This window comes from Peromyscus leucopus, chromosome 7 (genome assembly GCF_004664715.2).
Source record: "Peromyscus leucopus breed LL Stock chromosome 7, UCI_PerLeu_2.1, whole genome shotgun sequence".
Lineage (NCBI taxonomy): Eukaryota > Metazoa > Chordata > Mammalia > Rodentia > Cricetidae > Peromyscus > Peromyscus leucopus.
This window is the reverse complement of record NC_051069.1, coordinates 52968429-52995529: the sequence shown is the minus strand read 5'-3', so window position 1 is coordinate 52995529 and position 27101 is coordinate 52968429. Positions and strand designations below refer to the sequence as shown.

At 35.7% G+C, this 27101-nt stretch overlaps 1 pseudogene; it reads left to right on the top strand.

Moving 5' to 3' along the window:
- Nucleotides 1–19989: 19989 nt before the first annotated feature.
- LOC114696365 lies at nt 19990–22682 on the top strand (annotated as a pseudogene).
- Nucleotides 22683–27101: the final 4419 nt, after the last annotated feature.

Sequence of the window (27101 nt, the reverse complement as noted above, 5' to 3'; positions counted from 1 at the left end):
TGGGCATGTCCCTACATCTCATGTTTTGTCTTTTGACTTTACGTATAAAGAATGGCTGCCGGGCGGTGGTGGCGCATGCCTTTAATCCCAGCACTCGGGAGGCAGAGGCAGGCAGATCTCTGTAAGTTCGAGGTCAGCATGGTCTCCAAAGCGAGTTCCAGGAAAGGCGCAAAGCTACACAGAGAAATCCTGTCTCGAAAAACCAAAAAAGAAAGAAAGAAAAAAAAGAAAAGAAAAAGAATGGCTAAGATGTTGTTGTGTCTTGAGAAGATATGAAAAGATATCTGTGTGCCTCAGATAAGACTCCAGTGACAGGCCAAAGAAATGATTCCCTTCAGTGTAATTTGGGGAACTGAAGTGTTTACTAGAGTTACTCAAAGGCAACTCTGTCACTAGAAAGCCCACCCTAAGATGAGGACAACTCATGGATACTGTTTTCTTGACATTTCTTGTTCTACTGCCACAGCTACCTCACCAATTGATATTGCTTATACCTCAATGAGGGACATCTAGAGTCCTACAAGTTTCCAGAACTTCTTGAGCCTCATGAATTTCCTTAATTGAATGAGCTTGTACCCAGGAGGGAATAAACTTGGAAGCAATAGTCACAAAACAGAAGAGATATTTCAAAGTAGCTTCAAATTGCATTTCCTTGATTATTATTTATATCAAGTAGCTTTTCAAATAACTGTTATCCATTTGTATATATTTTTGAAATATAGTTATGAAGTCACCTTGCCAATTTTTTAATTAGGTTATTTGTTTTAAGGGGTTACTTGTGGTGCTTGGGTTGAGATTTTAAATTTTTACTATTTGTTTTTTAACATTGATTCAAGTATATATAATTTCATTGTATAGTTTGGGAGAGTTTGTTTATGGTTTTTGAAACAGGGTCTTGAGTAACCCAATTGGCTTCAACTTTATTATATAGAAGAGGATGATCTTGAATTTCTGACCTTCCTGCCTCCACCTCCCAAGGACTGGGATTATAGGCTATATCATTAAATACTGTTTGTGAGGTGCTAGAGGTCAAACTCATGGCTTCATGGATCCTTATATAGTTTGAATATTAGGCTTTTATCAATTATATAACTGTAAACATGATTCCATTCTATGAGTCATTCTTTTTTTCATTTTTTTCAGTTGTTTCACTGCTATGATTAACATTTACTTTGTCACAATCCTCTTTTTATTTTTGCTTTAGTTACCTATAATTTGGGTATTAAACTTAGGAATAATTGTCCAAAATAAAATTAAACAAAATTAAGTACAATTTCTCTATGTATTCTCCTAGGGATTCTGTGGTATCAGATTATATTTTTTAGAAGTTAATTCATTTTTATGTGTTATATAAAAAAAAGGGCTTAATTTCATTTCAAGTTTGTAAGAAATTTTTGGAATACCATTTATTGAAGGCTATTTGTTTCCCTGTTGGATATTTATTACCTTTTAAAAAGTTAGTTGACTTAGGTCTGTAAAAGTGGCTCAGTGATTATGAGCACTGGTTGTTCTTACAGAGGACTAAGTTTGATTCCAACACCCACATGATAGTTCACAACCATCTGGAACTCACAACATCTCTTCTGTGGAATCTAATTCCCTTTTATGTCCTCCTCTGGTATTGCACACAGGTGGTGCACATACATACATACAAGTAAACACTCATACATGTAAAATAAATGAAATAAATCTTCAAATATGAGTTAGTTTAACACATTGCATTTGCATGCTGCAGTGTCATGCCAGGTGAAATCTTATGTGGCAATACTCGTATCTGTACTACATTCAGTATATAAAATAACACTTTCTAGAGATCAACTTCTGTTGAAGTCCACAGGAAATAGCGACACCATATCAAAAGCAATGAATGACTCATGATGCGTTATGCAGTCTGTAAATTTGTTGCAGAAGAGAAATTAACAGTTCCCATAATAAACTTTCATAAAACCCAAATGAAGTAAGTACTCAATCTTGTGCTGTGGGATGGTCTGTATGCCAATTTGCTCTGATTGGTCAATAAATAAAACACTGATTGGCCAGTGGTCAGGCAGGAAGTATAGGCGGGACTAACAAAGAGGAGAAAAGAAAGAACAGGAAGGCAGAAGGAGTCACTGCCAGCCACTGCCATGACAAGCTGCATGTGAAGATGCTGGTAAGCCACGAGCCACATGGCAAGGTATAGATTTATGGAAATGGATTAAGTTAAGCTATAAGAACAGTTAGCAAGAAGCCTGCTATGGCCATACAGTTTGTAAGCAATATAAGTCTCTGTGTTTACTTGGTTGGGTCTGAGTGGCTGTGGGACTGGTGGGTGACAAAGATTTGTCCTGACTGTGAACAAGGCAGGAAAACTCTAGCTACAATCTTGTCTACAAGGTGGGTGGCTGGATCTTCTTTTTCTTCACACCTCATGACACATCATCACCCTAGTTGAAGAGTATTCCTTGTAAGTCGATGCCAGATGGAAAAGAGAGCCAAAAGGAATGGGGATTCTTGAGTTTTACCTTTAAAACCTCCTCTAGAATGTCTAAAACTATGACTAAATCACATTTGTAAGCCAAGCTAAGAGTCAAGGGTATAAGTCCACAATTGCCATAGAAAGCTTATAGTGATGTAATAAAATGTTTTGTTTGCCCTCAGAACACCACACCATGCCTGGAATCAGCAAGTAAAGAATAAATGTGTGTCACATTAAACTGAACCAAACTATTGACTTTCAGTCTTCTTTTATACTACTTACAATGATGAAAGTTGAACCTAAGGCCATTTTCATGCCTGACAAATGTATTAGCTACTTTTATTATTTTTTGTGACAAAATAACTGATCACAACAACTTAACAAAGAAATAGTTTGATTCAACTTCTGAGATTAGAGTCCCTCTTGGTGGGGAAGGTATGGCTGGGATAGTGGATCTAGCTGTGGAAGCAGAAAGTCAAATTGTGTCTACAGTGGTGAAATCAGGAGAGAGAGAGAGAGAGAGAGAGAGAGAGAGAGAGAGAGAGAGAGAGAGAGAGAGAGAGAGAGAGAACATGCTGGTGCTTGTTCTAAGTTCCTTATTTCCCCCTTTTTATTCATTGCAGGACCCCTGATCATGAGATGCTAATGTCCACATGCAGAGAGGACATCATAGTTAATCTCTCCATGAACATTTTCATAAATACACCTATACATATGTCTCCTAAATGTTTCTAAATCTAGACAAGTGATAATGAAGATTAAGCATCACAATAAGCAGTCTCCCATGAAACTGTATCCAGAGTTCCTAAATGCCATTTTTTTTTCAAAACTTGAATCTACATAAAATACTATTCACTTTAGTGGACATTGATAATAGATTACTAAAGAAAACTGGAAAATTTGGGGTACATTTTAGTAAGCGCACAAAATTCATAGGAAATTTAGAGGAAACATCTAAAAAATACAGGAGTGTGATGATATTGTGTTCCCCAAAATATTGTGCATCCTAATAAACTTATCTGGGGTCAGAGAACAGAACAGCCACTAGATATAGAGGCCAGAAAATGGTGCCGCACACACCTTTAATGTTAGCATCCCAAAGGCAGAGGTCTATCTGGATTTCTGTAAGTTTAAGGCCACACTGGAAACAGCTAGGCATGGTAACAAGAGCCTTTAATCCCAGGAAGTGATGTCAGAAAGCAGAAAGGTATAAAAAGGTGTGAAAACCAGGAACTAGCCTGGTTAAGCTTTTCAGCTTTTAGCAGTAGTTCAGCAGAGATCCATTTGGATGAGAACTCAGAGGCTTCCAGTCTGAGGAAACAGGATCAGCTGAGGAATTGGCAAGGTGAGGTGGCTGTGGCTTGTTCTGCTTCTCTGATCTTGCAGCATTCACCCCAAAACCCAGCTCCAGGTTTGTTTTTATTAATAAGAGCTGTTATGATACTTGCTACACAGGAGCTACATCACTGGGCTACAGAGGGGGGCCTTATTTGGTGAGTCCATCTGGATGCTGTGATACAATTGATACAATGATTCTATAGGCTTGACTATTTTTAAAGAATATGATTTAGTAGGGTGTGATGTATTTCTATTTTCTTTCATCTCATGCTTTTAGAAGTGGCTGAAGATAACACCTATACAAGTCATGAAACATGGAAAAATCAAGCTGGTGCCTACATAGAGTGTTCACACCACTATGTTCTAGCATCTTTGGTTCAGGAAGGTACCAAACTACTTTGTACTCTACCCAACAAAGAAACATAAAAACCAGGCACAAACTCTTTAGTGTCCTTGCTGCCCTAGCTGCAAGATATACTAGTACAATGGTGGCATATCTGATTTGATTTAAGGCCCACTCTGAGGTAGAACTCATACCTAAAACACTTGGGTCGTCAAGAACGTAAGAGTAGATAGACCATGGACCTAGGATAAAACCAAACACAACAGTTCTAAAACAACAATAACAAAAGCAATAAAATGACTCCTAAAGAAGTACTACTGTACTCATAGATCAGTGACTTGTTCAGTCATCATCAGAGAAGCTTGAAACCCACAGCCAGATATTATGTAGAGCATGAGAGACCTTGCAACATTCAGCCCTAAACTTTATGACTCCATCAAATCCCTTCGCTCAGGACTCAAGGAACTCTGTGAAAGAAGAAACAGAGCCGGGCAGTGGTGACATATGCCTTAAATCCCAGCACAGAGGAGGCAGAGGCAGGCAGATCTCTGTGAGTTCAAGGCCAGCCTGGGCTACAGAGTGAGTTCCAGGAAAGGCATCAAAGCAACACAAAGAAACCCTGTCTCGAAAAGCAAAAAAAAAAAAAAAAAAAAAAAAAAAAGAAAAAGAAAAAGAGGAAACAGAAAGAATATGATCCTGAGGGCATGGAGGACACAAAGAAAACATGGCCCTATAAATCAGCATGATCACAGCTAATATGAACTCATGAAGACTGAGGCAGTAGGCAGTATGCACAGGATCTGAATGGGTCTGCTCCAATCTTCTGCCTATATATTTTGGCTTCCATTTTAATGTTTTCATGGGATTCCTCAGTGTATAAACAAGTGGGTCTCTGATTCTTGTTCCATCTCTTGGTTCTTTTTCTTTTATTTGCTCTGTCCAATTCAATCTATTTTTATTATATTTTATAATATTTTAATTTATTAAAAATTAAAAAGAAGACATTAAGTTGTGGGGCGAGGTGCATCAAGGAGTGGGAAGGTGAATATGATCAAAATACATTGTACACATGTATGAAATAACCAAGTGTTAATAAATAAAAAAGAAGGGAGAGAAGGAGGAAGGGATAACTCAGGTTGTAAGTGGTAAGAATCTACAAAGGAGAATAAAGTAATTATCAGGTTCACAGTCTTGTAGAGCTAAATATACTCTAAGATTTGAGCAATACACAAAGCCAGGGAAGGATGCTCAAGACAGGACTATGTCCTGAGAAACTTTTCAGTTGGGTGAGTTTTTAAGAATTTTTTAATGGTGACTACTTACACAGGATGGCTTTTCACTCCAGAAAGAAAAAAGAGAAGAGACATAGTGCTTGCAAACACTACAAGTCTCAGCAGACAAACTATGAATGACAATAAAAACATATTTTACAGAATGAATATTTTTTTTAAATCTAAGAACTGTTTTTATTGTATTTTGAAAAAGATAAAACCTCTTCCATACAGGATCTTCACATTATCTTATCCTGTATCTGTCTGTTCTTAACTTGAACCTAGCTTTTTGTACATGGCATTTTATCTTGTATTTTTGAAATATATTGGTAAAAATATAGGCTAAGCTATTACTACATGAGGAACAGAAAGTTAAGTAGTTTTAAGGAGATATAATTTTCATTGTTTCTCATGTACCAAAAAAATCTGTGCAGTTCCCTAAAGTCGACACAGATGGGTCTTACCTGTTCTGCTAGCTCACTGTTCCTAATCCCAGCCCTCATTTTCCTGTTATTCCTGACTCACTTGTTCTTACCTTGTGAGAACAAGGTAAGAACATTTCACTACAGGAGTGAAAGGAAGAAGAAAAAAATAAATAATAAAAATAATAATAATAAATAAAAGTAATAAATGTCATTCTTTTTGATGGAGTTATGGCTTCCCTTCACCACCTACTATCCTCAGGGTGTTCTTAAGGTTATGACTACACCTATATGAAAATACTATAACACACTTTCAAAGGAAAATATAGATATGGAAGAGAAAGCATATTTCCTTCCAAAAGGTGTTTGCATTTGCTATGATCTAATAGTACTATGTGTCTTCATCACCATGCCTGGAATGGCAGCAAGCACATCCACTCTGAGAACTTTCCATTCTCCATTGAGATTCAAAAGCTTCACTTTTAAACTTGAATAACTTCTCTTTGGAAGTTATTGCTCATTCTATCATCTTCTTAAAAGCTAGAAACATGGTTTGTGGATACTTTTATTTCCAGTTGATAGGATAGCATATTCTATTGAAAAATAACTTAAGAGTGTACATTTTATGCTTTTTCACCATGAGATAATAAGATACTATGCTCACTAGTACAATGCTGGCATATGGAACTCCTGTTAGGAGCAGAGCTGTACATATGTTTTGCCTTAGTTTCTTTCACTTAAATAGGTTAATTGAAACTCAGCATTGACCACAACTTTCTACAGGTATCTGTAGACAGGGATTTTTATGACAATTTTATTACACTTTATAAAAATGTATACTGCATATGAATTTTCACTGGGAGACATTCAAATGCAAGCATGTTCTAGTATATTTTGAGTTTGTACAAAGAATACTTATTTCAATACTCTTAAGCCCTACAACGAAATACACTCTGTCTATGTCTGGTTATATTCTAAAATAGCAAGAAAGTCTAGGCAGAATGAAAACTGTGATGCTTTTTTTGAGCATCCATGCTTTGGTATGGCAAATGCAATTTCCACTGAACAAATAATTTTCTGTTCACAACAAACAATAGCAAGTATTGTTTTACCCACTGCTTGGTGCCTAAAAAGGCTCAGTTGCTTTTTTCTAGTGCAGTGTATTGATAGTACACGATGGTTTAGTCATTGAAGAAGCTCCATAATGTTGAACAAAACTTGAATTCATAATTAACACAAGTTAGGCTCAAGTAGACTCAGACTTTTTTCTCACATCAACTTCTTTAATCATGCTCAAAGAAGACAAAGGTAGCAAACATTTTGAGACAGCTGGCTATCACTACAGGATTTGGAGGCTCTTTCACTCCTTTTTATGAGAACTGAAATTCTCTGAGTGGAACCAAAGAAACCAGACTGAACCCCATAAACATAAAGATAGATTCTGTTAACGGTACTTTTAAAAAATTCTAGTTTTGAACTCAGTGAAATTTTTATGTGACGATCCATTTAGCTTTTGCAAGTGAAGTTGTCTAAGCCACTCATCTTTGCTCACCAATGCACTAAATGCCTAAAAAAATTAGTACAGTTTGTTAAATTGTTAATATTTGGCCAGGTGATGATGGTGCATGCCTTCAATTCTAAACTTGGGAGGCTGAGGCAGGCTGATCTCTGTGAGTCCAGGCCAGCCTGGTCTACCAATAAAGTTCAAGAACATCCAGATTGTTATGCAGAGAAAAACAATTATTTTGTCTCAAAAATAATTGTTAATCTTTGGACCCTCGATAGTTTGGTAATCATTCCTCTATATAATTTATATATATAATATATAGTATTATATAATATATTATATTATGTTTTATATTATATTCAGTGAGGTAATGTTCTGTCACTAGACAGTCTGTTTACTGAGATCTTCAAGAACTTATCAGAAAAATAAAATTGTATATGATATATGTATCATATATAATAATATATTGTGTTATATAGTATATGTTATATAGCATATATATTTATTATATTGATATACTATGTATTGTAATATTTGATATTTGTATTATTATGATATGTTAGATAAAATTTATATAGATTATAATAATTATATTTTTACAATTGTTTTATTTTATTTAATTATTAAATTTAATTATGTATTAATTATATAAGTATATAATAGAAAATATATTATATATCATTTTATTTTCTACATATTTCTTTTACTATATATAATAAATTTTATTACATATAAGGTATCATGTATTATAGTATATATAATATAGATTATATATAATTTTATTTTTCTTTTAATGTCTTGGTGACCTCAGCAAGTAGACACTCTAGTGACAGAACATTGCTTTCCTAAAGAAACTTGGATGTTGCCATCAGTTTTGTAGCCAAACAAAAAAAAAAAAAGAAAAAAAAAGAAAGAAAGGAAACCACTGTTCTACCCAACTCCATTGTTGGAATGTTTTCTGTGATGATGCCTGTATTTCTTTGGTAGTACATTTAATAAACTCATTTTTTATGTTTAAGGAAGTATTTAACAGAAATATTTTACAAGCATTTATATCACTAATTACATTTAAAAACTGTTTTAGAAGACAATGAGCTGAGCAGTTTGTGCATGCTTTTAATTCTAGCACTCAGGAAGCAGAGAAGTTGGATTTCTATGAGGTTGAGGCCATCCTGGTCTACAGAGCAAGTTTCAGGACAGCCAGGACTGTTAATATAGAGAGACCTTGTCTCAGAAAAAAAAGAGAGACCTTGAGCAGAGTATATGTTCAAAGAACTGACATTATGGTGAACTGTAAGGGTCTCAGGACTCTATCTTCATATTTGTATGAAATGGAATAAGCACAAGGCCCACCTAAACCTTTTCAGTCCTCACTTTCTGTTCAGTTTCATTCATATTTTCCATGTCACATTCTTCTGTCTCATTTAACATTCACTGAAGTTTCAATTAAAAATATCTGTTTGGTTAAGTACATGTGATCGATCACCTTAAGTATAATATTTTTTATTCATTTTAATTTTTCCATATTTTATATTTAAGCTTAATTTGCCAAATGTCACATCAATTTAAACACAATCCATAGTATTTTGAAAATAATATAAGAAGAAAGCTTTTATAAAAGTAAAAATTGCCCTCTCTTTCCTTACTCTCTCCCCCCCATATTCTCTCTCTCTCTCTCTCTCTCTCTCTCTCTCTCTCTCTCTCTCTCTCCTAATAAAGCTCTAAAAAGGTAAAAAAAAAGTAAGAAAAGTAAATAATATAAAGAATAGAAAGATCAAGGCATCATGGCTGAGAAGGCTCAAAGGGTAAAGGCAATGCCACTGAGCTTGGTGAATGGACTCCTATATATATGTTTGGGTCAGACTGGTTTTCACCAGCAGTTCTCACAACAAAAAAGTGTCAGCTTTTCTTGTATATATTCACTTCCACACAGTTGAGAGTTATGGTTTCTAATACGAAACTGTAACATAAACAGAATTCTAAGAAATTATTTCTGAGTATAATAATGTTGGCAATAGAGTAATCCATCTTATTCAGCCCATGTCAACTTGACATCTTCACATAGTTGTTTAACCATCCATAACTTTTGAATAAACTATGCTTTTTCCTAAAATAGCATGACAACCCTTATTTTTATACAATTATAAATATGTGACTGAATCCTTGATCATGATATCCCAAAACCCAAAACTCTATTTTGGGTGATGCTCACTCCTCTTTTGTTGGCAAATATTTCTTGGTATCAATACCTTAAATACTGCTATAGAAAGTTAACATCCCTGGCCAGGGCCTATGTATATGTACACATTGTGTACATTCATGTATGTCTGTGTCTTACATGTCTCAAAAATAGTACAAACCTTGTTTCTGGTCATGCCTACTACTCAGTTCTTTCTTCTGATATGGGATTTTAAAATCACCCTGATGAGGTTGGGTTCTGCTTAACAGGGAGACAGTGACTCCATTAAGAATGAAATATAAAGTTTGGCTTAGCAAAGACAATCCTTGTAAGGACTTGTTTAGAGCACCTGTGTATTCAGTTGACCGCAGGCCTCATTGAGAGGAAACCTAGAACATCACAATACAAAATGAAGCCAGTGACCTTTGAGGATGTGACTGTGTGCTTTGCCATATGAGACTGGGCTTTGTTGGGTTCTAGTCAGAGGAAGCTCTACAGTTTTGTGATGAAGGAAACATTTTTGAACCTGATCTCCACAGAATTTACTAGGAGAAAATATTGAAGAAGACTGCAAAGATCTCAGCAGAAATATGGGAAATCGGGTCATTGAGAAAGACGGTGTATGTGAATGTTACAAAAACCTATTTCAGAGAATATGATCAATGAAGATATACCTCCAAGAATGAGAGTTCATAAAAGACTATTGTATGTAAGAAACACGATCATTCATCCTCACATGGGTAGCTCCAAAACCAAACTAGAGGGAAATGATATGAATATATAGAAGCTGTGGCAAAAGCTTTTGAACATCAGGAACATTGGAAAGTTTTCAGTTATTCTGAATCAATTCAGGTACTTGAAACATTTCCTACAGAGAAACACTATAAAAATCAACACTGTACTCAAGCCTGTAGGAGTCTCCCTTTTGATCAGCCTGAGGAGAAAACTCACACTGGAGATAAACTCAATGAGAATGTCTTAAAGAGATACACATACAGTCAGAATGATGGAGTCCATAAACAAGTGAAACCATTTGTGTGTAAACTCTGTGAAGAATCCTTTATTGATTCCAGTGACCTTATAAACCATGAAAAAAGCCATAATGGAGAGAGAAAATTAATTTGTAGGCAATGTGGCAAAATATTTAAATATGCAAAATATTTTGGGAAGCATAAAGTAACTCACAAACGAGAGAAACCTTGTGCTTGTAAACATTTTGGGAAAGTCTTCACCCACTCAGTTATCATAACAGTGATGAAAGCAGTCACATTGGACAGAAGACTTGCATGAAAGCATTGTGGAAAAACCCTCAACAGTTCTACATATTGAAACATTCCTTAAAGAATCCACACTGGAGAGTAGCTTTATGCACATAAGCATTGTGGAAAAACCTTCATCAGTTCCACTTATTGTAACATTCATGAAAAAATTTACAGTGGAAAGAAGCTTTATTCATGTAATCAGTGTGGAAAAGCCTTTTCCTGCTACAGTCATCTGAACATTCATGAAAAAAAAAATCACACTGGAGAAAAGTCTTATGCATGTAAGGATTGTGGAAAAGCCTTCAGTAACTCCAGTCATCATAACAGACACAGAAGGATTCACACTGCAGAGAAGCATTATGCATGTAAGCATTGTGGGAAAACCTTCACCAATTTCAGTTTAAGTAAGGCTCATGAAAGAATTCACACTGGAGACAAGCCTTATGCATGTTAGCATTGTGAAAAAGCATTTACCTGCTCCAGTCATCTGAACATTCATGACAAGATTCACATTGGAAAGAAGCCTTATGTTCATTTAAATATTGTGTAAAAACTTTCAACTCTTCTAGTTGGTGTAACTTGCATGTAAAATATGTGAGAAACTATTCATTCAGTCTAGCGACCTTAACAAGGATGAAAGAATTCACTCAAAAGATAGGCCTTGTTGGGCGGTGGTGGCGCTCGCCTTTAATCCCAGTACTCGGGAGTCAGAGCCAGGTGGATCTCTGTGAGTTTGAGGCCAGCCTGGGCTACCAAGTGAGTTCCAGGAAAGGCTCAAAGCTACACAGAGAAACCCTGTCTCGAAAAACAAAAAAAAAAAAAAAAAAAAAAAAAAAAAAAAAAAAAAATAGGCCTATGTATGCAAGCATTGTGGAAAAGCCTTCAGCAACTCCAGTAGTCATTACAGACATTAAAGGCACCACACTGGAGAGAAGCCTAATGCATGTAAGCACTATCAAAAAGCATTCAACTGAACTAGTGGTCTAGTGATCATAACAGATATGAAACTCTTCACACTAGTCAGTAGCCTAATGCTTGTAAGCATTCTGGAAAAGCCTTTACTACTTCCACTTGGCACAAGAGTATTCAAAACATACACAATGGAGAGAATCCCTTTGTTTGTAAACATTTGGGAAACTGCTTGCTCTTGTCATTTTATCAGGCTTAAAGATCTCACACTGGTTAGGAACCTTAACACTGTCAGCACTGTGGGAAAGCCTTCACCGCTTCCATTTTCTGTAACCCTCATACAAAAATTTATGCTGGAAAGCAGCCTAATGCTGGGGAATATCTTTCTGTATGCTGTGAATATAGGTTATTCCCATTGGTTAATAAACAAGCTGATTTGGCCTATGACAAGACAGTTTAGAGGAAGGCAGAAAATCCAACGAGAGAGACAGGAAAGAAAAAGGCAAAGTCTGGAGAGATGCCAACCTGTCTCCTAAGGAGCAGCATGCCAGCAGACCAATACAGCCATAGAATGTGTGGCAAAACATGGATTAATAGAAATGCATGAATTTAAAATCTAAGAGCTAGGTAGCAAGAGGCCCACCATGGGCCATACAGTTTATAATTAATATAAGCCTCTGAGTGATTGTTTTATGAGTGGCTGTGGGACCTTGGGGCCAAGCAGGACTGGAGGAACTTTTCACTACAGCCTAATATATGTATGATTTTAAGTATTGTGCAAAAGCCTTCATCAGTTCCTGTTGCCATAATGTTTTCAAGAATTCACCCTGAAGACAGCCTTATATATGTAACCATATAGAAAATCCTTAAGCAGACACAGTTCCTATTATTTTTTTTTCCACTGGTAAAAGCTTTTATGTTTGGAATAAGTGTGGGGAAAAAAAAGAGTAAAATACAATTATTTTTATTATGGACTTTGTATTTTTCTGTTTTCCAAGCAAAATATACATATGGTTGGTAGATGTATGGATAGATAAATTAATGCTCAATAGGTAGATGACAAATGTATGATAGATGGTAACTATATAATGATAGATTATGATGATGAAGTCAGATAAATGATGATAATAGATGATAGGTAAGTAAGTAGGTAGGTAGATAGATGATAGGTAGATAGATAGATAGATAGATAGATAGATAGATAGATAGATAGATAGATAGACAGACAGACAAGGGAGTAACTACCAAAAGAATTAAAAGTCTAGTTGATGTATTTCTTCCAAATTTAATAATTTCTTACAATTCTTGCTGTAGGATAATGCTTTTGTACACTGGTTTAATAAAACGCTGATTGGCCAGTAGTTAGGCAGAAAGTATAGGCAGGATAAACAGACAAGGAGAATTCTGGGAAGAGAAAGGTTGAGGCAGGAGATTCCAGCCTGCTGTCCAGGAAGGAGCATGTAAGGGCACACATATAAAGCCACATAACACGTGGTGACATATAGATTAGCAGAAATGGGTTGAGTTTAACTGTAAGAGCTAGTCAATGGTAAGCCTGTGCTAACGGCTGAGCAGTTTTAACTAATATAAGCCTCTGTGTGTTTATAAATTAATATAAGCCTCTGTCTGAGATGCTGTGGACTGGGGCAGGACACGGAAACTTCTGGCTACAAATTATCCTCCTCAAACCTCCTTATTTTCAAGGAGAGATATTTTCAGTGAGTTATGAGTACTGGATATAACTTTAAAATTCTACCTTTACAATAAATATCTTCACTGAAAGATATTCACCTCTAAAATAAAGCCAATAAGCTTGAAAAAGTAATGACCGTAATATAATTACACTACTCCTTATTAAAATGTTCCTCCATTTGCTACAGATGCAGTTTGTGGTTATGGAGAGGAGTAATTTGTTTAATAATATATTCACCCAGCTACACATAATGTGATTTAATCAGTACATTATATACAAGCTCTGAATGTAAGGCATCTCAAATGATCAAATAAATTATTAACAGTTTACAGTCACTGAACAGTTATAGAGGAAAGGGTAAGCTGAAACTAAGAGGTCTTATAAATCTCTCTATTTTCAACTGTGTCTAAACACCAATATTTAAAAACAGCCTTTCATCAAACCACTGAGTAGTAGCTCTACATGTAGTCTACAAAACCACAGCTATTTTTATGATTTAATATTGGTAAATTCATGTTTTTTGAGAGTAAAACAGTTACTTCTTTTCCCTTCCAAAATCTCTGTCTCCTATTCAATAATGAGCACATCACATATCCCTCAGTTCTACCTGTAAAACACAATCATAATCTGACATCCTCCTATCATTGCTGTCCTAGTCCATTTCAATGGTCTGGCTTTACCATCCATTGTCTCAATTCAGAAACCAGGACAGGGCTGACAAAATGAAAGCCAGTTTCTGGCTTTCCTATGCTAAAAGGTCTCTGCTGGTTGCCCCACTCAAGGAATTAGAGGAAATTTTTATAGACTGACCACATCCTTAAGCAGGCTAACTAGCCTGTTCATATAGTGGGTTCAGGATCAACCTACCTTCGTTTCATTCACAGTCTCTCAGCCAGCCTCACAGATGCCCAGATTAAATCATTCCATCCCTGAATGAGAATTTGCAGAACCTTACTGTGAAATTCCTGTTTGGTTGCTTTTTCTGCCTTATGTTTGTAACAACCTACAATCCTTTTATCTTTTCCCTTCCTCACCTTGGCATCAAGACCCTCTTTGCCTTCTGTTATGTTCCTTTTCTAACTATGACAGAAGTGTGGGTTTGAGGAAAAGGGAGATTTGTGCAGACATTTAACACTGCTTCCTGTTAAAGCTCAAAAATATAAAACTCCTTGAGTCAAGGGAGCTTTGAGTCCTAAATTTAAATGAAAACAAATGCTTAAAAGATGAAGGGAAAATCAATTCAACATAGATATGCAACATCTCTACACAAATTTTGCCTAGCCACTTACATTTCTTTAGTTGGAGATGTGTAAAGGAACGAAGCAAATCTAATCCCAATGTCACCAATTATAAATACTCTTTCAAAACAACCCCAAATAATACTTAGGCAGTGTTTTGAGTAGTCATATGACTGAAAATTGGATTCAGTATGAATAAGAATTGATTTGAAGTAATTAATTGATTTAGGCTTACAAAAGCCATACCAAATCTACAAATATAATTGGAAAAATTCATATTTACATGTGGCAAGACAGGGTACATGTGAAATATTAACCTTAGTAAAAGAGAGTTCTGGAAGTAAGCAACAATTCCCCCATATTCCACATTTTTAACCCTTTTACTCAAAAAATATGGCTTCAATTTCCTTTACATATTTGAAATAACTTTACATACTACATTTGAAGATAATTCCATCTCTTATAGGAACATTTTTACTTCATATTACACTATATTAAGACCCCAAGCTTATTGGAATCTATCCCAGGAAAGCAAATTCTGAATTACTAAAAACAATATTATTTGCACAACTAGGAAATATTTTAAGTATCTTTATTAAAGCCACTGCTGTTGCTACTTAATAAATAGAGAGATCATCCCAAAGTATAAGTGAAGTGATAAATTTCATAGGACATCATAATTTCACTGGAGACTGCCTGGCACAGAGGTATCTCCCAGAAGTCTATGGGGAGGACCCCAGTTTAGACTCCTAGCAATAGTGGTAAGTAGCCTGAACTGGCCATCTCCTGTGACCAGATGGGTGCCTGGCCCAATTGTCATCAGAGAAGCATCATCAAGCAACTGATGGAGGCAGATGCAAAGACCTGGAACCTTATATTAGGTGGAGTTTGGGAATCCTGTGGAAAAAGAGGAGAAAAGAGTGTAGGAACCAGAGAGGTCAAGGACACCACAGAAGGCTCACACAACCTGGACTCATAGGCCCTGGCAGAGACTGAACCAAGAACTAGGAGCCTGCATGAGACTGACTTAGGCACTCTGCATATAAGTTGTAGTTGTGTAGTTTGGTCTTCTTATAGGACCCCTAACAGGAGAGCAGAGGCTGTCTCTGATTCTTTTACCTGCTTCTGGAACCCAACTTCTCATACTGGGCTGCCTTGCCCAGCCTTGATACAATGGGGAGGTGCTTAGTCTTATTGCAACTTGATATGCTATGTTTTATTGATACTTTATAAGAGACCTGCCCTTTTCTGGACAGAGTCAGAAGAGAAGGGGATTGGGGAATGGGAGTGGGAGTGGGAGTGGGGGAGAGAGACTGGGAAGGGGGATGGGAGATAGGTACAGGGAAGGAAGGATGTGTGGGAGGCTGAGGCTGGGATGTAAAATAAATAGATGAGCTAAAAACAGATAATCTTGGAGACCTTTGCTGTTGGAATGAAGGAGATCTGCTACCTATCTTCCAGTGATAAGTGAGCTCTGGGATCTGGCTGAAGTCTGTTTCATTAATACTGCAGACACACTGGGCTAAAATTCAAAGTAAGTTTGGTTATTTGTGTTTGTTTCTGGGTGTCTATTATGTTTCTACGTATGTTCATCTCATCTCTTCTTTTCCTCCTCCATTTCCCACCTTTGTGTGTATTTGTGTTAGAAGCAAAGGCCCACCTTTTTTCTTGCTAATATTAATTTTCTTTGTGTATATTAATAAATATAGAAGATGTGCCCTATCATTTGAAGTTTTATGATCATCATTACTGTCTGTGTTCTGATTGCTGGATTAGCAAATTACTTCTGAACTTGCTGACCAGAAATTCCCCCTTATAATTCACTTCTTCAACATCCTTTGCTCATGTACTACAGGAAGATCTCCTATCTAATCTCAAACTGCTTGTGTTAAGATACTAACTCAGACTCTAACAGACAACTGCAGAATCTATATACACTCCATCGCTACATGTAGATATAGCATGGGATACTTTATGTAAGCAGAGACAGTGATTTACACTCTGTACATTGCAATATCAATGTCTGTGATATCACTATATGCACTCAAGAGCTAAATTGAAGATAAAAAGACTTTGATAATTGAGCCAAGAAAACCATAAACAGAACCTGTTTACATGGTATTATTGAAGCTTTCCTCAGCCTCCCAAAACTTTCCTTACAGATGGCATGGATTCCAACTGCTTGACAGAGTATTCCATACCTAATCTGCAGATCATTGCACATAAAACAAGGTCTATGAAAGTAAAACTTACTCATTTTAGCCATATTAAAGGTATAAAAGAGAACAAGAAGAAAGTAATCAATCTTTAAACCAGTAATGACTCTGTCTCTATACTTAGTTTAATCTGGTATACTTAGTTTACTTCATAAACTGAAAAGGAACTGATTAATGACTTTTGGATCATTGTGGGAAAAGACATTCTCTACTTTTTAAAATTCATCTATTTTATTTGTAAAAGAAAAAATATGATTTGATAAAGATCCCAAAGGATAATCCCAGTAGTATGGATCTCTACCTTGTAAGCCTGGCTGAGTTAATATCTAGCCCACCTAAGTGGCTCTCTTTCATTTCTCCCATTTTCTGTTTTCTCTTTCTAATTCTTCATCTCTTATCCCTTCCCTAGTTCTTACATTTCTCTTTCCTCACCACTCCTATACTGTCTCTCTCTCTTCCCTCTTTCTAAATTCTTGTTTCCCTCACTGCTAACATCTTCTCAATTATTTATTTCTCTGTGTTCCTTTCTTCATTCCTTCTCAAATTTTCCTTCTCCTTTGTCTCTTTCTGCTTTCTCCATTTCTCAAAAAAAAAATTTCCCTTTGCTTTTGCCAATCTAACATTTTACTCTTGTCCCAAACAGAAGTAGAGTATCTTTCAAAAAATACTCAGCACAAACATATATATCATTTGTCTTCCATGGAGTTTACTCAAGGAACTTTACCTGAATTCAGTGCTAATGTCTTATAATATGCTGCCATATGAGTAATTTTCTAGCATCTGTTAGAGATTAAACATCTCTTGAAAATTGTTCCAGTTTAATAAAATATCAGAAATGAATAGAAATTGCACCTTTAGCTGACAGAGTTTAGAAGATATGGAAGAACCACAAAACTGAGTCTAGATTGTTTCTATAAATTTCTACCTTTCAATAGATTTTATTATACTATAAAGTAAATGCAGAGATGATTCTCCACTTCTCATTAAAAAATAATGGATTTTTTATGACTATACATAATTGCAAAGTTGTGGCAAATACTCAGATAGCTGTTTTACTGGTAATTAATTTTAAAGCAGGATTTGAGTAAAAAAATATTTAGAGATTTTTTAAAAAATATTCAAATTAATGCTCAGCTTTAAAGAGAAATAAAATCATGACAAATGTCACTATGATGTCAATGAAGTACCTCTTAAGCAGGATTTAGATTTTAAAAATATTTCCATCCAAGTTCTAACTAGAATTCTTCTCAGTCTTGCCAGTTAGGAGCACAGGCCATTGTGACTTGCCCATCAATGAAAGGTTTGCTTCAAATTTAAACTGACTTGTATAATTTATTTTTATTAAAGTTTTGATTGGAAACTAAAGCAAATCTGTGACTTTTTAAGTGACTAAAATTTACTGCAATTATAATGATTGCAAATATTTAATGTAATTATAGACTAATTTACTAAAACACTAATTTTCAGATTTTTTTCCTTTGAAGCTTGCAGTCCTTTTTGAGAACACCCATGTTTATAAAAATATACTATAGAAAAAATATAGAGAAAAGAAGTGAATGCTTTCAGCAAGCTGCCTGGCTGCTTTTGTCTCCCTTCACAAGACTGGACCAGTTCCTGAGTATAAATCTCGATGAAGAATGAATTATTGACAAATTCCAAATGGAATCAAAATTTATGCCAAAGTAAATTGCTCTTTAGTTTTATCCGGCTGCTGAGACAAGTAAGAACACACAGATGTTCCAAACATGAATATAACCATGAACTAACAGCATAATCTTATGATGGGCAAGTCACAAGAGCACAGGTCAGGAGAAATAACTAGTGAGCAGGGCCTTTCTCCCCAGAGAGTGCCAGTGTAGTATTTCATAACATGAACCCACATTCCTTTTCTTTGAAAACCCTACCTTTAATGTAAAAAAAAAGTATATTAACAAACTTAATCAATACTTCATCTTGAAAGTTAGGAAAATAAAACTGTAGATTTTTTCTTATTAATAATTTCTTTCACTTAAACATATGAAGCACTGAGAGTGTAAGGTAGAATCTGGCAAATATTTGATATATGTATGCACATTTCCCTGATTGATCTTTTCAACCCAATATACTCATGATAAATAACAAATAACTTCCTCAGGAAAACAATTCACTTTCTCACAGATTTCTAAAGAGTAATGTAGAGTATCATTTCCCTCCACTTCTTGGAATTTAAGAAGACATTGCTGATGGTTAGGTTTCTATACCTGAATACCATCTTGGCACAGCATTATATCAAAGGCTTATCTAATAATGACATCTTCTTACTGCATTGAGTTTTCGTCAATGTCAATGCCAAATGTAGAGCTCCTTACATAATTGTAATTATTTCAATAGAAACTGGTATAGAGCTTGGCCAGTTATATTTGTGTGGTTAGTAAAACATAAGGCATAGTGGTCATTTTAATTGGTCAGTTTAACCTCATGGCCTGTGTCCCTGAAGAAAATTGACTCTTTTTTTTCCCCAGCAGACATAAATCACCAACAGGTGCTCAGCTACAGATAAGACATAATTAGCCCTGCCCTACCAATTCTGGGATTTTGATTGACTTGCTCTTGTATAGGTATCAGGCATTCAGTCACAGCTCTTTGAGTGGAGGGGTACAACATCTCTGTCACTTGTAGAAAAGACTGTTTTGCTGTAGACATCAACCATGTCTGGATCTAACACTCTTTTTGTCCCTTTTTACACTGTGATTTGTGAGCATTGAAGGAGGTATGTTATATAGAAATATAATTTTAAATTTCAATAAAAATAACCTCATTAAAGCAATTTTATACTCTTTAATTAACGTATCTTTATTTTTCAAATGCATCAATATTTATCTTCAATCTACAAGGAGATGGGTATGTTAAAGTTGTACTCCTGAAACACTTTTAAAATATTTCATATGATATCTGTCTGGACACATACACAGACACATACACACTTTGGGATGGCTATATAAAATAATGCTGTGTCTTCCAACAGTTTTAGAAACTACTCTATAAATGACAATATCTTCGTAATTCCAATTTTTCTGTTTTTCTCACTCTTAAGTTTATCTTTATATCTGAAATACTTAGCAGTTATTTTATTGTGTAAAAGACCTTGATGAAGTTGCTTCAGTGTGGTGATGCAGCCGGTCACGTCCTGTGCGTGGTCACTCCGAAAAGATGCCTGAGGAAACCCAGACCCAAGGCCAACCCATGGAGGAGGAGGAGGTCGAGACTTTCGCCTTTCAGGCAGAAATCGCCCAGTTGATGTCCTTGATCATCAATACTTTCTATTCAAACAAAGAGATCTTTCTGAGGGGGCTGATTTCAAATTCATCAGATGCTCTGGACAAGATCAGATACGAGAGTCTGACAGACCCTAGTAAACTAGACTCTGGGAAGGAGCTGCACATTAATCTTATTCCCAACAAACAAGATCGAACCCTTACTATTGTGGATACAGGAATTGGAATGACCAAGGCTGACCTGATCAATAACCTTGGTACTATTGCCAAGTCTGGTACCAAAGCCTTTATGGAGGCTTTGCAGGCTGGTGCAGATATCTCTATGATTGGCCAGTTTGGTGTTGGTTTTTACTCTGCATATTTGGTTGCTGAGAAAGTGACTGTGATCACCAAACAAAATGATGATGAGCAATATGTCTGGGAATCCTCAGCAGGGGGCTCATTCACAGTGAGGACTGACACAGGTGAACCAATGGGCCCTGGAACAAAGGTTATCTTACACCTGAAAGAAGACCAAACAGAGTATTTGGAGGAACGGAGAATAAAGGAGATTGTGAAGAAACATTCTCAGTTTATTGGCTATCCCATTACTCTCTTCGTGGAGAAGGAATGTGATAAGGAAGTCAGTGATGATGAAGCTGAAGAAAAAGAAGATAAAGAGGAAAAGAAGAAAAGGAGTCAGAGGACAAGCCTGAAATAGAAGATGTTGGTTCTGATGAAGAAGAAGAAAAGAAAGATGGTGACAAGAAGAAGAAGAAGAAGAAGAAGAAGAAGAAGAAGAAGAAGAAGAAGAAGAAGAAGAAGAAGAAGAAGAAGAAGAAGAAGAAGAAGAGAGAAAAGCACATTGATCAAGAAGAACTCAACAAAACAAAGCCTATTTGGACCAGAAATCCTGATGACATTACTAATGAAGAATATGGAGAATTTTACAAGAGCTTAACCAACTATTGGGAAGAACATTTGGCAGTGAAGCATTTTTCTGTTGAAGGACAATTGGAATTCTGGGCCCTTCTTTTTGTCCCAAGACGTGCTCCTTTTGACCTGTTTGAAAACAGAAAGAAAAAGAACAACATCAAGTTGTATGTGCGCAGAGTTTTCATCATGGATAACTGTGAGGAGTTAATCCCTGAGTATCTGAATTTCATTAGAGGAGTGGTGGATTCTGAGGATCTTCCTCTAAATATTTCCCATGAAATGTTGCAGCAAAGCAAAATTTTGAAAGTTATCAGAAAGAATTTGGTCAAGAAATGTTTAGAACTATTTACTGAACTGGCAGAAGATAAAGAAAACTACAAAAAGTTTTATGAGCAATTCTCAAAAAATATAAAGCTTGGAATTCATGAAGACTCTCAAAATCAGAAGAAGCTTTCAGAGCTGTTGCGGTACTACACATCTGCTTCTGGAGATGAGATGGTTTCTCTCAAGGACTATTGCACCAGAATGAAGGAAAACCAGAAGCACATCTACTTTATCACAGGTGAGACCAAGGACCAAGTTGCTAACTCGGCCTTTGTGGAACGTCTCCGAAAGCATGGCTTAGAAGTAATCTATATGATTGAGCCCATTGATGAGTATTGTGTGCAACAGCTGAAGGAATTTGAGGGTAAGACCTTGGTGTCAGTTACAAAGAAGGACTGGAGCTCCCAGAAGATGAAGAGGAGAAAAAGAAACAGGAAGAGAAAAAGACAAAATTTGAAAACCTCTGCAAAATTATGAAAGATATTTTGGAGAAAAAGGTTGAAAAGGTGGTTGTATCAAACCGATTGGTGACATCCCCATGCTGTATTGTCATGAGCACATACGGGTGGACAGCAAACATGGAGAGAATCATGAAAGCTCAAGCCCTCAGAGACAACTCAACAATGGGTTACATGGCAGCAAAGAAGCACCTGGAGATAAACCCTGACCACTCCATTATTGAAACCCTACGGCAAAAGGCGGAGGCTGACATGAATGACAAGTCTGTGAAGGATCTGGTCATCTTGCTGTATGAAACTGCACTCCTGTCTTCTGGCTTTAGTCTGGAAGATCCCCAGACACATGCTTACAGAATCTACAGGATGATCAAGCTTGGTCTAGGTATTGATGAAGATGATCCTACTGTGGATGATACCAGTGCTGCTGTAACTGAAGAGATGCCACCCCTGGAAGGAGATGACGACACATCGTGCATGGAAGAAGTAGACTAAACTTCACCAGAACTTTGTTTGATGCTTACCTTCATTCCTTCTCTGATAATATATTTTCCAGGATTTTTGTTTATTTTTGTTAACATTTAAAACATCTGTGTGGCATGTAAACTAAGGGGGAAGATAAAATTTCTTTCTACTTGTGATACTGTGATACTATAGGTTTAATTCAACAGGTTGGTAGAATGTTTGTTGTAAGACGTAATGTAACCTATTAACTTTGTGGTCTGAAGTGTTTAGCTGTTCAGAAGCTGGATTCCTTAGTAGACCAAATAATTTGTCACTTGGGAGTATTCTGAGATTTAGCTTCATGTTTAAAAGGAAAAAAATTAAGATGGCTTAAGTTTCATCTTAAAATTTTTCATCCCCTGTAGTCATTCTGCATGTTGTAGTCTTAGAAGAACACAAGCTAAAACAGAAGAATTCCCCATGTGGCTTGTTTTCCAAAGTACTGAGAACAAAACCCTAAGCTTCCCTAGGTCTTGTAACCCTTCAAGTCTGAATGGAAATATAGTGCTTGGTCATATTCTACTTTAAAAGGTAAATACAGATGAGATTTTAAAAAAAAAAAAGACCTTGATGATTAGCTTTGCTGAAGACAGATCTCTCTTATACATACAGAATGCAGGACTCCTCCCAAACAGTGAACAATTAAAACATATTTTATCAAAAAAATGTTATCATTAACTGTGGGAGATTTAGATTTTAATTAATGGGGCATGGATTTTTCAGATTTATTCTTACTCAGGAAAATAAGTCATTTTCTTAGTGTCTTTGTTTTATCATTGACATTCACCAAAACATTTACAACACAGCCTCCTTAATTCTTGTTGTGGAGGAAAACACATCTTACCAGTTTTGTTTTTTTTTTAATTTTCATTGAATTGAAAATGTTTTAGGGTTGGATTGCATTTAGGGTTTTTTTTAATAGAATCTAATTTAGCAGCAACTAAAATTTCAGGAAAAAAAATGTTCCAAGAGCAATAAATAATTAAAATAATGCTATCTGCTTATCAATTAAAGTGCAAAATGCCACCCCTAGCCTTCCTCCTTGTCATTATTCACTAATTCTAATCAACCAAATAGAGGTGGTTAGAATTAATCTGGTACAGAACTGTTGTTATTAATACTTGTTGAAGATATTATTTCATTATGTATCTGTGTATACAAAGACAATAATAGAAAAACATTTTTTGGTAAAAAAAAATCTTATGGTAAAACTCAGGCACTGGAACATGAGTCTATTTTGTGAAGAACTAGACATGGTCGAAATTAATATTGCCAAATAAATTTTATATGAAAGATATGACATTGTTGAGACTTACAAACATATTTTAGTCCTCGAGAAACTCAAATAAAGGATACTATTAATATTACTGTAACTCCTAAGCTTCCAGATTTTTTTTTGTTTGTTTGGTTGCGTGGTTGATTGCTGCTGCTGTTGCTGCTGTTGTTAGTGTTGTTGAGATAGGGTCTAACTATATAGCTTTGGCTGTAGTGAACTCATGGAGACCAGGCTAGCTCAAATTCCCAGTTCATTCTCAGGATCACCAGCGTCTTTATCATTTTATGGAACTAAGTGGATTTAGAAAATTGACCAATAGACAACAATAATTCCATATTAGCATATGCTACAAATTATATATATTTTGTTAGTGAATGCTCAAATCAGGCATTGATCCTTAGGGTCTTAAACCTGAAGCAAATGGAGGACTTACTGTAACTTCCATTCATAAATTTCTTAACTTTTGGCCTTTCTTACAGGAAATTATGTGATAGCATACTGAGTTAATTCATGTAGTCATATGTTTCAATTTTCCACAAAATCTCCACAGAAGACTTCTATGAGCCTCAGTATTCCATTTGATGTCTGAAAATTCTTGAGAAAAAGCTTATTTTAACAAATGTATCTTTTTGTGGTTTTGAAGACAAGACATCTTGGGGCTGGGCACTGATGTGGACTCTAGTGGAAGGGGGATTTTATTTTTCTTGAGTTTTGTTTGTTTATTTGTTTTTCCTTCTTCAGTGTGTGATGGATAGACAACAGCATTCTTTCTCTATGACAATTTTATTGCTTTCTGTTTTGTACTAGATAGTTTTATGCCACTTGGCACAAGCTAAAGTCATCTGAGAGGAGGGAACCTCAATTAAGAAAATGCCTCTACAAGATCTGGCTGTAGACATATTTTTTAGATGGGGTGGGCCCAGCCCATTGTGGGTGGTGCCTTCCCTGGGTTGGTGCTCCAGGGTTCTATAAGAAAGTAAGCCAAGCAAGTCATGGGAGTATGTCAGTAAGCTGCACTCCTCCATGGCCTCTGCATCAGCCCCTGCCTCTGTGTTCCTTCCTTGTATGACTTCCTGCCTTGACTTCCTTTGATGACTGTAATGGAAGCATGGGACAAGTAAATACTTCCTCTCCAAGTTGCTTTGGTCACAGTGTTTTATTATAGCAACAGTAATTATAACTAAGACAACTTCTATCTGCTTATCTTGTGTGTGTTTATCTTATAATTACGATTTGCGTGTGTTCCTTCAGAATATACCTGGACAGCTCAGGTGATCTCTTCCTTTTAAGATCCTTAATTCTATTTTGCATCTTAAAAGGCAATGTTTAAAGTTCTAAGCAGATGGACATAAATACTGCCTCCTAGGGATTGTCATCAAGTTTACATTTTGTGTTTCCCCTTATAGGCAAATGCACCCAGTCTGTAGCATACCTAAGGCCCTGTTCACCATGGACCTATTCTTCACCTCTAATATTTTGTCATATAATTCACATTAACTAATGTATTCACAAGGTAAGTTTTTTGTTTAGTTTAGGGTGTTTTTCCCACTCTGTATTACACCCAGAGTTCCATCCAAATTCTACTGTGCTTCTGTATCTCTTCCTTTTTAGTGGTTGACAGTATTCCATAGCATGGCTGTACCACAGATCAATCATTAACTTACCATAGAACACTTTGACCATTTCAGCCTACATTATTATAATGGTGGCTGGTTTTTTTGTTTGTTTGGTTGGTTGGTTGGGTTTGTTTGTTTGTTTGTTTTTTTGAGACAGGGTTTCTCTGTGTAGCTTTGTGCTTTTCCTGGATCTCGCTCTGTTGACCAGGCAGGCCTCAAACTCACAAAGATCCGTCTGGCTCTGCCTCCAGAGTGCTGGGATTAAAGGCATGTGCCACCACTGCCTGGCTATTATAAAGGTGCTTTAAGCAATCACCTAAATCTACTGCTGTGAACATGTACTTTTAACTTAATTCTTAATTCACTGAGAATTCTCCAAGAAATGTACAGAAGTGTAATCACAAAATCATATTTTAAGTGTATATTTAATTGTTTTATGAAACTACCTAGCCATTTTCATAATTATTTCAACCATGTGTATTGTTCTTAACAACATTTGACAACATATGGTATTATTTGGTTCTATTTTCACTGCTTTAACAGATGCATGCTGACTTATTCACCATCCTTATAGTATCCAATGACGGTGAATGTAGCTCATGTGATTATTTTTAATGACACATCTTCAATAAAACACCTCACCAGTGAGACGCTGATTAAAATTAGAGGGTTTTTGTTGAATTATGAGTTTATTATATGTCACTTGCTATAATTATTTGAATTTTTCACCTCAAAATTTGCAGAATGTATCTGCACTATCTTACTCCCCTTTTAGAGAAAAGTGTATCACTTTTAATAAGATAGAATATATTTTATCATAATGAAAATAATATACATTTTACTTGCAATAATATGGATGAAGCACAGGTACATTATGCTAAATGAAATAATTCTTTTAGAGAAGGTAAACATTACCTTCTCATGTATGGAATGTAAAAATTATGAATGCCCAGTTCAGATTCTGCACCATTCAAGATCTTACTGTTTATGTAATATTCAGGGCTTTAGACAGTATGTATGGAATACAGGGATTTCATCTTTCTGGTAGAGTAACAGTAACCATTATTTTTATTTAGAAAACAATATAATTTACTGAACATTTTGATGTAGACTAAGATTTTAATTATATAACTTCTCTTTTACTTTAAACCAATGAAGGTAATATTTATATGAGCAAATATGTACCTATATTAGCTATGTTGAGACTGATGAGTTTTCATAAACATATTAAACTTTGCTTTCATTTATATAGTCAGGAAATAGAACATTTTCCTTCATAACTTTATTTCTTGTGTAGTTTCAAAGGAAACACCCCTCCAACTGATGCCAATTAGTTGTTGTATTATAATCATGTATTGAAAGATTTATTTGTGGCTTCTTTTTAAATTTTATTTTTAATCTATTATTGAAAATAGATTTTTTTCATAAAATACATTCTAATTACAGTTCCTCTCACCTCTCCTCACAGTTCTTCCCCCCTCCTCTGCCATCCAGGTCCACCACCTTTCTGTCTTGCATTAGAAAACAATTAGGCATATACAGAATAATAATATATATTATAATATTATATAATGTTAACACAAAAACACAAACACATCAGAATAGGATAAAACAAACAAAAAGAAGAAAGAAAAATAAAAAAGCCCAAGAAAAGGAACATGAAACATAGAAACCAGGACTCACTCATTCACACACTCAGGAATCCATAAAAACAAAAACAAGAAGCCATAATATGTACACAAAAGAACTGTAGGGTATAAACAGAGAATAAATAAACTATCTCATAAGTAAGATTTTAAAAAGAAGAAAAAGAGAAAGACGTGACATAACATTCTGAGACAAGGCATCCTCAAGGAGGTCACTGAGCTTGTTTTCTCTTGGTCATATACTACTGGGCACATAGCCTATCCTTAAGAGTAGT